The sequence below is a fragment of the Pelmatolapia mariae genome, linkage group LG16_19, assembly GCF_036321145.2.
Source record: "Pelmatolapia mariae isolate MD_Pm_ZW linkage group LG16_19, Pm_UMD_F_2, whole genome shotgun sequence".
Lineage (NCBI taxonomy): Eukaryota > Metazoa > Chordata > Actinopteri > Cichliformes > Cichlidae > Pelmatolapia > Pelmatolapia mariae.
In genome coordinates, this window is record NC_086241.1 from 18,697,526 (window position 1) to 18,710,162 (window position 12,637).

General features: G+C 40.5%; 1 non-coding gene across 1 annotated transcript; it reads right to left on the minus strand.

Annotated features, from left to right (window-relative positions):
• Positions 1 to 11,264: 11,264 nt before the first annotated feature.
• trnal-cag (transfer RNA leucine (anticodon CAG)) lies at positions 11,265 to 11,347 on the minus strand. Its single transcript has one exon. It is a non-coding gene; the product is annotated as a tRNA-Leu (tRNA).
• Positions 11,348 to 12,637: the final 1,290 nt, after the last annotated feature.

The window sequence follows — 12,637 nt, forward strand, 5'->3', positions numbered from 1 at the left end:
ATCCGACCAAATCATGATGCAAAGGGGTGTTGCGGGTGTTGTCTATTTTTTTTTTCTTAAAGAATTCATGAAATGCAATGCTCGTTTTAAAGGTTTTCTTCAGTTTTACTTCAGTCTTTATCCTCTTATTTGACTCTTACGCTGTCTCATTTCAAGAATGTTCTTTGAAAGCGCCACAAAGCAGCGTGGGAGGTTTGTGTGTTTGTCAAAAGCTTCTGCTCACCTGCAACTCTGGTGGCCTCACAGCTGCTTTTGCCACCACCAGAGCAATTAACCCCAAGTTCAATACAAAGACGGGACCACAAAGAGAGTCAGAAACTGTGGGATTTATTTAAGGAGTCCACTGCAAAAGGATATTTGTTTTGTCAAATCATAATAATATACTTTGATCGGGCTCAGAGGGAAGTAATGTCTTTGATGTCGTGTTTAATGAGGGAAGTATTGACTTAACCAGGTACAGAGTGTCCAGCCTATTTCTTTATGAAAATGATATTGTTGACCTGCTTGGGTCACCAATTGGGCTAAAGTTTATTATGTCTGCATGCCTTGTATACAGCAATGAAATACAGCCAGCAGGCTACTCTGACCTCATTAAAGAGCAAAGTAGTGAAGTCAGTTTCAATAAGGCTTTAAAGAGAGTTCCCACTACGCACGCATACCCATTGTCCTCCATATCAGGAGCATCAGGGGGGGATTTGTAAGCCTTTCTGATAAGCATCCGTAGCCCCGCAGACTGCTGCCAACCTCTGTTCTGCTGTCCTCATTCACAGGGAAGCCAGAGTGGGAACAGCAGGGGTGGCTGGGTGTGTGTGAGAGTGTGTGTTGTGTACTTTCTGCTTTCAACATGCTTTCTGCCACAAAAAACATCCTTAATAAAGATGTAATGAGTAAAGAATTCACTTAGATTACATTAGAGACATTTTGACTTTATTTACTTAAAAACATCTTCAGCTCACGTCTTCATGCGGTTCATTTTAGCCGCTGCCATGATGTTTACTGCATATATATGTCGTGAGAGAGAGAAAGAGAGAGAAAACATCTAAGAGAATTTCCTTCAGAAGTTCATTTGGTTGAGAAGAAAGCATAAAGTATTCGTCATCAAGTCCAGAAAACCTGGTAAACTAAGGGAAAGGCCTGTATCTAAAAAGATGTGTGGTTAATATTCTGGATCTCTAAAGTAAGTAAATAGGAGCCATATTTTTAAATAATACACTGACACAGTAGTTGTTAGTTTATAAGTGATGTGTATTTTTTCCACTGCCCTTAAGTGGTCAAGTATTACTTACCTCAGCTTTAATGCTTGTGTTATTCCACATCTGATTCACTAATCCCGCACCTAGCACGTACCAGGCTACACGTAGAGTCCACGATTAATCTTTTCTTCTCATGCTATACAGACTATAAAACTCTTTTAGACAGGTTTGTTTGCTAAGGGAACAAGGTTAAGTAAAATCGGCTTGTCTTTGCCAAAATTCCTGAGACGCAGCATTTGACTCTTCATTTGCACAGGCTTAAATAGAGACATCCTGAGTTATCTGTTTTGATAAAGGCTTACTGTTTTCAATCATTCAAGCACAGTTTTTGAGAGATATTTGCCCAATTAAATCAAGATGAAGCAGGATAAACTGTCAGGAGATAAGTGGATTGAAAAAGATAGGGATGCTCAAGAGGAAAAACAGTGAGTAGGAAGAAAACGGAGAAAGACTGCATCAGTTATTGCAAATGACGACTGTTTGCATTGTCTAGCCCTGCTTCATGGTGGCGGGTTTGACCGACACATTCTTTTTCTTGCAAATGTCCATTCAAAGGGTACCTCTCAAACTTTCTCCCCACCACATTGTTACAGTCGACCTCCCCTCTTGCTCAGAGGCTCCCCCGTGTACTTCTCTACACCCGCACATTCCAGATTACCCACTGCTCTAACCTCACTCATTTTTCACTTAATTACTTATTCATTTACATTTATCTTTCAAGCCGAGAAGGACCTGCGTGAGTGAAGCTGAAAGCAGCTCGCACAAGGATGGAGCTTGTCAGGGAGTGCATGAACATGAGGGAGGGGTGACCACTGAACCTTACAAAACTATTCAAAGGACAAAAGATTGGAAGTTATTTATTAAGCTGGACTTTGTCTCGGGTTTTTGCAACCCCTCTCTGCCAAAATAATATATTTTTACCGGTGCTTCTGATGAGGTGATCTTTCGGGATCTGTTCATGCAGGTGCGCGTCTGGCAGAGACAGTGCGTCTCTGTCAGGAAATGTGGCAATCAAGGCATTCCTCACACCGACCGAGCATACCTTACAACAGCTCCATGAATGTAGGTGAAACCTGAGACCTGCTCAGATGCCAAAAAAAAAAGGAAAATGTAAAAAGTCTCTGTGCCGAACATTTATGCAAAAATATTCCTAAAATTGCCTGAAACAATTGATTATGCAAGCTTTTTTTTTTTTTAGCCTGGCCATCTGGTTAATGTATTCACTCTCCTTTTTGCTCTTAGGGGAAATAGGTCTTAAGCTGCCAAAAGATCCATTATGTTCACTGGTAAGTTACTATATCTGTGTTCTGAGCAAACAGTGAGGGGTTTTTGGAGCTTTTTTGCTGAAAAAAACGCTTCCTCCTGTGAGGAAAATGGCTCTGAAGAGAACAATAAGAGTAAAACAAAGCAGCATACTTGTGAGGGATCAGTTTAAAGATGATACAAAACTTAAAAACCCTGAACAGAACTGTAAAGATAATTCTCTGTGGATTGATCACTTCCAAGACAGTAAACCGATCCTTTTTTTTTTAAATATTAGAGACCAGAGCAGTCACTTTGAAGTCTTAACTTCTTCCCATTGTTTTCCTCTGGCTCTCTGGAAGAGCTTTCTTTTTGCTCTACGTTCCCTTACCTCACTGAATCTGTCAGTGCCTTCATGCTAAGTCGTTGGCCATGACTGGCTGCGGCTCATATACTCCATTGACTTTGTCCATCATCTCTGCACGCACTGGTAATTCAAACAAAAAGCAAATTCTGCTTTCCCCAAGCCTTTTACACACCCCACACTCTTTTTCTTTCCTTTACACACACACAGCAAATTGCTCATGTTCATTACTATGAGCCAGGTCACTGAGATCATGCAGGAGATAGGTAATAGGCGAAGAAAAGTCTAGCCCCAGGGGACACTGAATGTCCAGTATGGATTAGTGAATGACAGAATCTTTCCACAAGCTGCAGGAGAAGGTGTCCCTCTCTTTTTGAACCCCAGGGTTTACAGCTAATCTGGTAATCCTATCCTGACAATCCTGATATGTGCAATGCAACACATTGCCTTTCGATCCTGCTGACAAAGTTCACAGAAATTGTAGGTAACTTTCACCCCTATTGTCCTGTCACATTAGATGAAAAATGGACCATCAGGATTTCTGGAATGCGGTGTTGTTTTGGAGAAGCCTGCAGCAATATTTCAATACTTATAGGTGTCTTTGCCATCTTATGGTTGTACATGAAAGCCTTGGTGCTGACGTACGGTCCCTGGGATCAAGTTCACAGTGTTATAACAAGTTTCAAACTTTTACGTTGCATCAACATGCCGAGGTGACCTACACAAAGCGACATTCCCAATGCAAACATAGTACATGTTAGGTTTTATGTGAGCGTGAGGCACTGAGAGAAAACCAAACAGTGTGGGTTTTATTGGATATAAACACGACTCCAAAGCACTCAAACATGATGATGGAATAAATAATGTAGGTAAACATGCTAGCAGAACGAAGTCTGACTCGGTTAAATGGAGGGAAAAAATAAAAAAAAAAGATCTACATGGTGGTACAGTATAAATATCATGTCCTTTAAAGAAAAAAACTGAGTGATCGATTAAAATCACAAGAATGGAAAATTACCTCAAGCCATTTGTCTCTCTCCCAGGTGGTTCCCATTCCTGGTCTCCCCACAGATTTCATGCACACAAGTGAACATGGCACTGCAGGGGGATTACGGCCAGGATGTGGCAACGCAGGCCTCATCTGGAGTCCAACCCTCTGCGCCTTGGGCTGCTAGAGAGGGGCACTAGCATTAGCACCCTCATTCATCTAGCCTTTCCTCATAGTCTCATCTGTAAGCCGGAGCCTAGTTTCAGCTTTTGCTCTCAGACAAAAACATATGAGGCCATTTGCAGTCTTTCGTTGCTTTTATTGATGTTTAACAGTGACAGAATGATCCCAGGGAGGGATCCCGCACAACCAAAGAAATGTAAAAAAAGAGAGAAAACATAGTCAAATAGAAACAAAACTGAACATCAGCGCAAGGGACCAAACAGAAATGAGGAATAGGGTGTGCTGTGTTCATCGTATGTCTGTTTTTATCATCACCCTGCAGTTTGAGGTGAAGATGCTCCAAGAGAGATCTGCTTCTCATTAGAATACAGAAAAGCATTTAAAGAGGGAGCGTAATGGCTGACTGGAGTCTTAACCCTGTCACTCTGACACTCCAAACCACCAAAAGCCTCCAAGAACCTCCCAGCGACACTCAACCTTGGCTTGTAAATACAAAACAGCTTTGCTGCCTCACGTCAGCCTCTCAGTACCAGGCACTCTATACATCAGAGTCTGAATCGAAGCCAATAGCCTCATGTCCATTCATTCATTAAAACACACGATGGCAGGCCTTCCGTGTGAGAGTTACAGAGTTGCAAAGTGCAGGCTCGCCTGGGCCCTATCAATGCCAGCTGACCCGAGTAAAAATGCCTGTCAGGAGCCTAATTTGTGGGACTGTTTATATGTGGTAATCTATGGTTAAATCCCCAGAGAAAAGCATCTCCGATGAACATTGAAATCACTCATTTGTAAAAAATGTGTAAAATTTCCCATTGTGGTAAAAGTTTCCTGTGAGTTTTAACATAGGTGAGAGGAGAAGACTAACACAAAGGATAAGGATAAAGTGAGCAAGGGATGAAAGACACATCCTGCAAACGTTCATGAAAAGAGGAAGTTTTTGTTATTATTTTTTCACCCGTGTTTTTTCCCTCCATTTCAGGCCTTTGTATAGAGTGTTTTGGTCCTGTTCCTCCACAGCTGTTGTAATGGTCTCTTTTCATACAGGCTGTGATATTGCTTTTGGAACTGAGAGATTTACATTTGTTGATTTTTTTTTATTCACAGGATCTGAATTTGTAATTTTTAACAACAAGAAAAACTTGGTTTAAAAGGCTACCCTGATTGGTGTGGCTTTTGGGCCAGTGATTGTACTCAGATGTCAGAGTAAATACCTCAGTTCCATAATGATGGGGAACATACAATGGGCGCTCTGTGATGCGAAGGTAAAGGGGGCGGCTGAAAGTCAAAGCATAAAAGTTAACGCCGGTAGTTCTTCATTACAGACCTTTCCTGCTGCCAATCTTAATAGAAGTGGCCTGAAGCGCGCCTCGCTTTTCTTCGTGTACAGGCACACATGGATTCAGTCTCTCACACGCAGGCAAAGTTCGACAAGCTGCATTTTTCTTTGTCGAGGAATAACCGATTGGATTTTAATGTAACCCTTGAAAGATTGAAAGGATGGATGATATAAATAATTTGCCTCATATTTCTTCGGCGTATCTCTCTCTCTCCCACTCTCTCTCCCACTCTGTTGTGAGTCATCATATTTAAAGGCTGGCCTGTTGTTAACCCTGTGACATCTGGTGCAAACACAAGCACCGATTTATGACCTAATCAAAACTCCCAAAAGTTAACAAAGAACAGTCATATCTGGCTCACAGAGATTTACTCTGAGATTTAGAGTAGAAGAAAGTGTTTACTTTACACTGTAAATTCGTCATATTTACCTTTTAACTTTTTGAGAAATACATTTCTTGAAGTGTGCAGTCGAAATAAACACATTCACTACAACTGTGAGGACAGTCTCAAAGAACTTCTTTTGTGTACTACTTATTACTTAGGCGTGAGTCCCTCAGAGTCTGAAAAAGATGCCGTGAAACTACAGCCAAAGGTCTCAGCCGGTGTCTTCACTGACAGTGCCACTTACAATGAAAATGAGAGAGAACCTTGTTACAGTTGGAAGAAGTTTACGTTCTAACATGCAGTTAACATTGTCAAAGCACATATTTTAACCCAATCCATGATCTTTTCTTAAACCTAATCAAAAGATTTGTGTGCCTAAAGTAAATCAAAACAAAAACTTAAAAACAAGAGTAAAGAAAAAGTAGCTCTGCAGTTGTCCTTTGTACCGGGTGAAGTTTGTGTGGCTTGTTCTCACTTCCTGGAAACATTTGTGAGTTTTTATATGACATCTGGCTACAGCAGAGCACAAACCATGTATGTTTAAAAGTGACACTAGATGAGTACCCAGTCGTGGATTGCAAATAAAATTTTATGTAGCTTCTGGGTCTAAAAAGTAAAGCTAATGAAGAAGTGTCTTAAATCTACAGACTTTCTTTAGGCTGTAGAAATAAGTTGAATTATAAAGAAGGCTACAGGGAAAAAAAGAAACCTCAGCTCATTTGATTAGGTCTGGAAACAAGATGGAACATCTCACTAGAGTCTTCCTCTGCTTTAAACAAACAAAAGGAACTTGCTCCTTTAATGCCTCTTAATTAATGTGTTATTTCCTTTGTTTTACATGTGTCAGTTTTTGCAAGGCAGTGGATGAAAATTCCAGGAACTCACTGATGAGAAAAGAAAACTTACTTATAACACCAGACTGCACATGGTGGTTTTTACTCTTTTGCTTTTGTACAATTAAAAAATATATATTCCATATACTCCACATAAAGAGGGGCTGGGAAATGTTACGTCCACCAGATCTACCTTCAGGTCACAACATTAGATTGTTATTTATGTCTGAATGAATATCTGCATTTGGACTTCCAGCACTGTTTTTCCGGAGACTTTTCAATCACTGGTATAAGATGGTGCCCACTTCCTCCCATTGAACCAGCCAAAAATGGCCTTCAATGCGGACAGGGTGGGAGAACTGATATGGACAATGGGAGAGCAGGATGGACACCAGATCACAGAGCATGGCACAGCCCTAACATACATAAACACTTCAGACTCCAGCACTATATAGTTTTGTGTCTGCGACGATGACGTCATCAAAAAAAGCGCTCCTCAGAATCTTCTCATGGCATTGAGAGGTTGCTATGTAGATTTACTTACATGGAAGATTGCCATATTTTTCATTATTAGGCCATAATGAGCTACATATGTTATGTGCTAAAACACGTTAGCTGATAAACCTCCACTCCCAGCAACCTATAACAAAAATAATGAAACCTCCACTGACCTGCATGACGTCTTTAGTAATTACCTCAACAGTTTTTTTTTCTATTTTGTCTTTTTACAACAAAAAAAGGAAATGATCTGAAAATGTTCTTGCTATGAAGACAGGTGATTATGAGGCTGGACTCGACTAAGACAAACAAACATGCAGTGACCTTGTGAAACCTAAGCTGTGAAATATGCACACCATCCAGTCCCTACATGTCACAGGCTGTGGTCTGCACATCTGAGTGCAAGGCCATTTCCTTAAGTGTGCCTCACCCCCTCCATCCCCCCTCCCCCCGTCTCATTTCCTCCATACCCAAACAAAAGCTGTTTCTCTGGGAAAAGGCCTCAGCCACTCATGCGTCTTCGCAGACCTCGCTCCTGCATGGAAGCGGACCCTTAACTCACCAGAGCGCTTGTTTACAAACTGCACCGTAGCTTCACCCAGATGGCATGCAAGACGACTGATTTGTTCAAAATAACATTCAGTCAGGTCACCCAAACATACAAGTCGAAGCTTTACACAAAAACGCCAGAACGAGACAAAGCGCAAGCTTCACCACATGAGCAGCGTAAATGGGAGTGGGCTTACCAGTAAAAGGGAAATAGGATTACTTCATAAAGTCAGTTTTCATCTGGTGTCTGATTTTTCTCTGATTAATATACTGCAACCTTTTTTTACATTATAAAAAACAGCTGAAATTATAAACTATATAACACATTTGCTGAATTTTTAGAATTTTCTTCTCGTCCAATGATATTTTACGTCATACATATGTTTTTACGATATCCTGGCTATATCTCATATACGAAACACAAGACAAGCTGTAGACATTCTAGGTCTTAATGACAATATTTACCATCTAGGAAGTCTAACAGGAAAATAAAATGTTCTACTCAGTTATAAATTCAGAATAGAAGCAGCTTTAATTTGGCATTAACTAAACAAACACTGCTAGTAGCTTCTTGCGCAGGTGGATCTCCACCGTCAGTCTAAACTCTTTGCTATCATGTTTCTCAAGGACCTCGAGCCTCAGCTGGAAATCCTTTTCCTAATCAAAGGAGTCCAAGGGAGTAAAAGAAGAGTGCCTCTTTTCCCTGGAAGGCTTGCAGTCATGCACGCAAGCCCTTTTGCATAGCGTTGCGAGGCTCGGAAGAAACATGAGCTGGATCCCAGAAAATCTGAGCACCTGGGTGCCACAGTTGTGCAGGATGCCTTTCTGAAGAGACAAAAAAGATGTGTGTTTGTAGTAAATCATGTCCACCATTATCTGCCTGTTTAATGCTTTTTTATCTGTAGTGAAACACACTGGCAGTGTGCACAGTGTGACTTTTAGTCTCTTTTAATGCCATCTTCCCTAAACCCTTACTCAGAACTCCCTGAGGTTAAAGACCTAATGGCTTTCTTGTTCTGTATAAGTAGTAAACAGATTCAGTGGGGGGAAATATTCCACATAACCAGACAGTATTTAAAAAATCTCTTATGAGCCCTTACTGTGAAAGCTCCCTTGGTATATGATTCTTTTAAGTAGTGTAAGCGCCTGATCCATCCAGTTTTTCATGATTGCAAGAACACTGAATGAGTAACTGAGGATTTAATAAAAATAAAACGTTTACAACTAGGTTTAATATGTGTTTACAGGGCAACACAAATGCTCTCAGGCACTCACGCTCTACCTGAAAAATAATAAAGCTCTTCCTCTGTGAATTAATCCTGCCCTTTCATGTCAGTTTCCCTTCCTCCTATACCAGTTATGCAGGTTTTCCCTGCATAACAGACATGTTTGTGATTCTTTACTTTTCCTGCAACCCAAAGTTATACCGCTGATGTCCACAGCAGTAGCAGTGACTTCAAACGTCATGCCATGCCAGCTCTGTTACATCTGCTGTGCAGCTCCTAACTGTTAAAACCTCCACAGCAGCATCTTTGGCGGCAGCGCTGAATAAGCTCTAGTGAGCATACACAGTCAAGGCTTTCCAAGCTGCCAAGAAAAGAAATATTTAGATTAGATTAAGTCTAATCAGAAGCAAAACTTTCCACAATTACCAGCAAAAACTAGACAAAGAAAATTCCTTTTTTTGAGGCAAAGTGTCAGCTATGAATGATGGCTTACTAATGTGTGCAAGCTGCTCAGGCTAGCGTGAAGCCTAACAAGCTGTTTGTCTATGCCCATCTAGCTCTGCCACACTAAGGTGCTCTCAGTTAGCAATCGAGGTCATCAATCAGCCAGCTGCCACTGGAGGATTAATTCTCATGCCTCTTATTTCCATATATCTGTTACTGAGAATGGGTAGCACTTTTATGTGGATTCACTGAAAGTAAGTTGGAGATTTAGCCTATTTTAAACTTAAAAAATCCAAGTATTTCTTCTACTTCAAGACAATGTGAGTCTTTTTCCTATTTGGGCCAAACCAGAGAGGGAGACAGAGCCCATGTTTGTCTGCGTTTCTGCATGTGTGGTCTATTGTGCAGCAACTGTAGATGTTTGAGCGTGTGTGCTTCTTTCTTTGTCTTCGGGATTTTTCAGTATGGTGTGCCACTCCTGAAGTCTTCAAGCCACATGAAACAGATGTGGCTGAGTGATCCTCTCACTCTACTGTTACTGGTCTCCAGCACTGTTTTCCTTTGCATTAGTTTTCTGCAAAGAAACAGTTGCCGGAGGTGAAGCCCACTCATGAAAGTTGCCCTGTAAAAAAAAGAAAGAAAGAAAAGAACAGAAAAAAAAAATTTAGAGCCAGCACAAGGCATCAAAGGCAGACATGAGCTGGTATACATCTGGGACCAAAGGCAGTCCTAAGTCTCTTTATCCCAGCCACTGTGAGGAGGAGGTGGGTAACGAGCAACTGCTGCATATTAACGCATAGCAGCATGCCACTTGAATGAGACATACAGTATAGCCTAAGCACTGTCAGCTATCTTTCATTCTGTGGTCTGTCTTCTTTTTTTTTTCTAGTTTATTGAGCCTGACTTCATCTTTAATGACTGGCGGACATTTGTCAAAGCAGTTCTTAGATTTTTGGAAAACTGCGAAGCATTTTAGTGTTTATGAGACGTTTTATGTCATCTCTGTGGCTCTTCTGTTTCTTAAACTTCACTCTAGTGTGCTGCTCTTGACTGTGCTTCTTACTGAGCTTGTCATAGCATTCCCTCCCTTTGTACATTTGTTGTAACAGACAGGGATCATGTGTTTTGCTGGGGGGTATATTTTTACAGCGATACATCCAGCTACTCGATCCCAGGCTGTTTTGTTGCAACATTGTGTGCTCTGCTGTGCTTACGTGAGTCCGGTGGCTGAGTGATCCTCTCAATCTACAGTTGCACAATTACCAGGAGTGGGTTTTCGTGGTTGATCACATGCAGTGGGGCATTCAACACATAGTTACACACAGATTAAACCATCGTTAGATTGGAGTTTAGCCTGCGGTCATGTAAATTATGGGCATTAAAAGAAGCAAACATAATTACATATCAATCTTATCTAGGTGGGTATTAACAGAAAAAGGTGAGTTGCAGTGCCATCGTGTGGACAATGCAAAGTCTTGCAGTTGTATTTCTATTTCTCTAAAGTAAAAACAAATACTTACATACAAATTAAAGATATATAGCAGTATTAAAATATTGATTTTAAAAAAAAGAATAAATAGATGTAAAAAAAAATAGCTTAATAAATGTTATTGGGAATATATTTGGTGCTTGTGCCCAATCTGGAACCAGATCTACACATTTCCACCAAAAATGCGAGACGTTTTGTAACAGCAGCTATGGAGTCACAACTAAAGATGTAAAAATTTTAAAAAGTTGTAATAAAAATATAAAATTAATTCTGCTTTTTTTCGCTGAGACTTCTATGGCACTTTACTGGATGCACAGAGTGGAAAGAGCCAGATGTGCCCTCTAGTGGATTCATTTTGAACAATATGAGATCAACCAGGACCTCGATATGACGATTTATAAACTTTTCATAGTTCAAAGCCTCAGTCGCGGATGTCAGATTGGAAACTGTTCAGTTTTACAGAAAACAGATGATGTCAGAAGTGGGATTCGAACCCACGCCTCCAGGGGAGACTGCGACCTGAACGCAGCGCCTTAGACCGCTCGGCCATCCTGACTCGCGATATGAACCATTCAAAAACTGTTTTGTTGGGTCATTTTTAGGTACTACTTCATATAAAGCGTTTTTCTGAATATATTTAATATGAATTACAAATATTTGAATAACACAAATAATTCTCCATGCTCCATCCACTTTTCCTATTGAGTACTTCTGACTTACCACTAGATGGCGACATTATTTGATTCTCTTGGACCCAACACATTGATTTGATGCAGTTTATGGTTTAATCACAAACTGTAAAAATCAACAGTGAGTAATGGGCATCCAGATGGTGAGTCATGATTTGTTGCTACTGACAAAACAGAATCATTGTGAAGCATGCATACTGCAACCTTTCACAGATTAATGTCACTGGCTTAATAACCGCAATGACCAGAAGTAAACACAAGTCCAGGATTTACTGGGAGACTTTTGGCACCACCTCAGCACTGCTGCCTGGCAGCGAAACAAATGGGTTTGCTGCATCAGCCTTTAGGAAAAGATCCATGGGGATGTCCTGGAGCAATATTACACTGACTCTGAAACTTTAAACCCTAAAATTCCTTTTTAAGGAGTCATACTGAGAAACACAGAGTTAGTAACAGTGCAAGATTCTCTTTGCAAGAAGTTTTGTTCTAAACTAGTAAAAAAAAAAAAAAAAAAAGAGCAAAAACTGGTATGTATGCAGTTTCTTCACAAGTACACGTTGCCATTTTTAATCTATATTTTCACATTTTGTGCCTTTGTAAAGTCATGCATTTTTTAAAAGGCACACCTCTGCTCTCTCTCTACATTAGTGAGTGTGTGTGTGCCAGCGCGTGCGCCCAGCCCCTTCCTGATCCTCCCTCAGTACGTTTTTTTTATCTGGATAATAAGTCACTTATTATATGTTTGTCAAGCAAATAGATTTTTTCCAAATTCAAAGCCCCTGAAGGCAACACCATGAAGAGATGTTCACTGAACTGTGGCAGTGTCTAGCAGGGAAACACTGCCCTGTGTTCTCTGTCGAGTGGATGACACACAAACCTCCCGGATATTTGTTTGATGTTATAGCACAAGCATGAAAAAGTTCTCTATGGTTAATGTCTCCCTCTATCTCTAACATGTTGTACACTTCTGTGTGACATTAGAAAACTTGTTAATACATTATTTTTGACCCTGTGTTGAACCCCAAATAAACTAATAAATGACAAATCATTAGCTCATCTTTTCTATTGAGCCTTCTCTGTATTAATTACAACACAAAAATGATGTGAATATGTGAAATGTAGATACATACGTGTATTCCTCCTCCTCCTCAGCATTT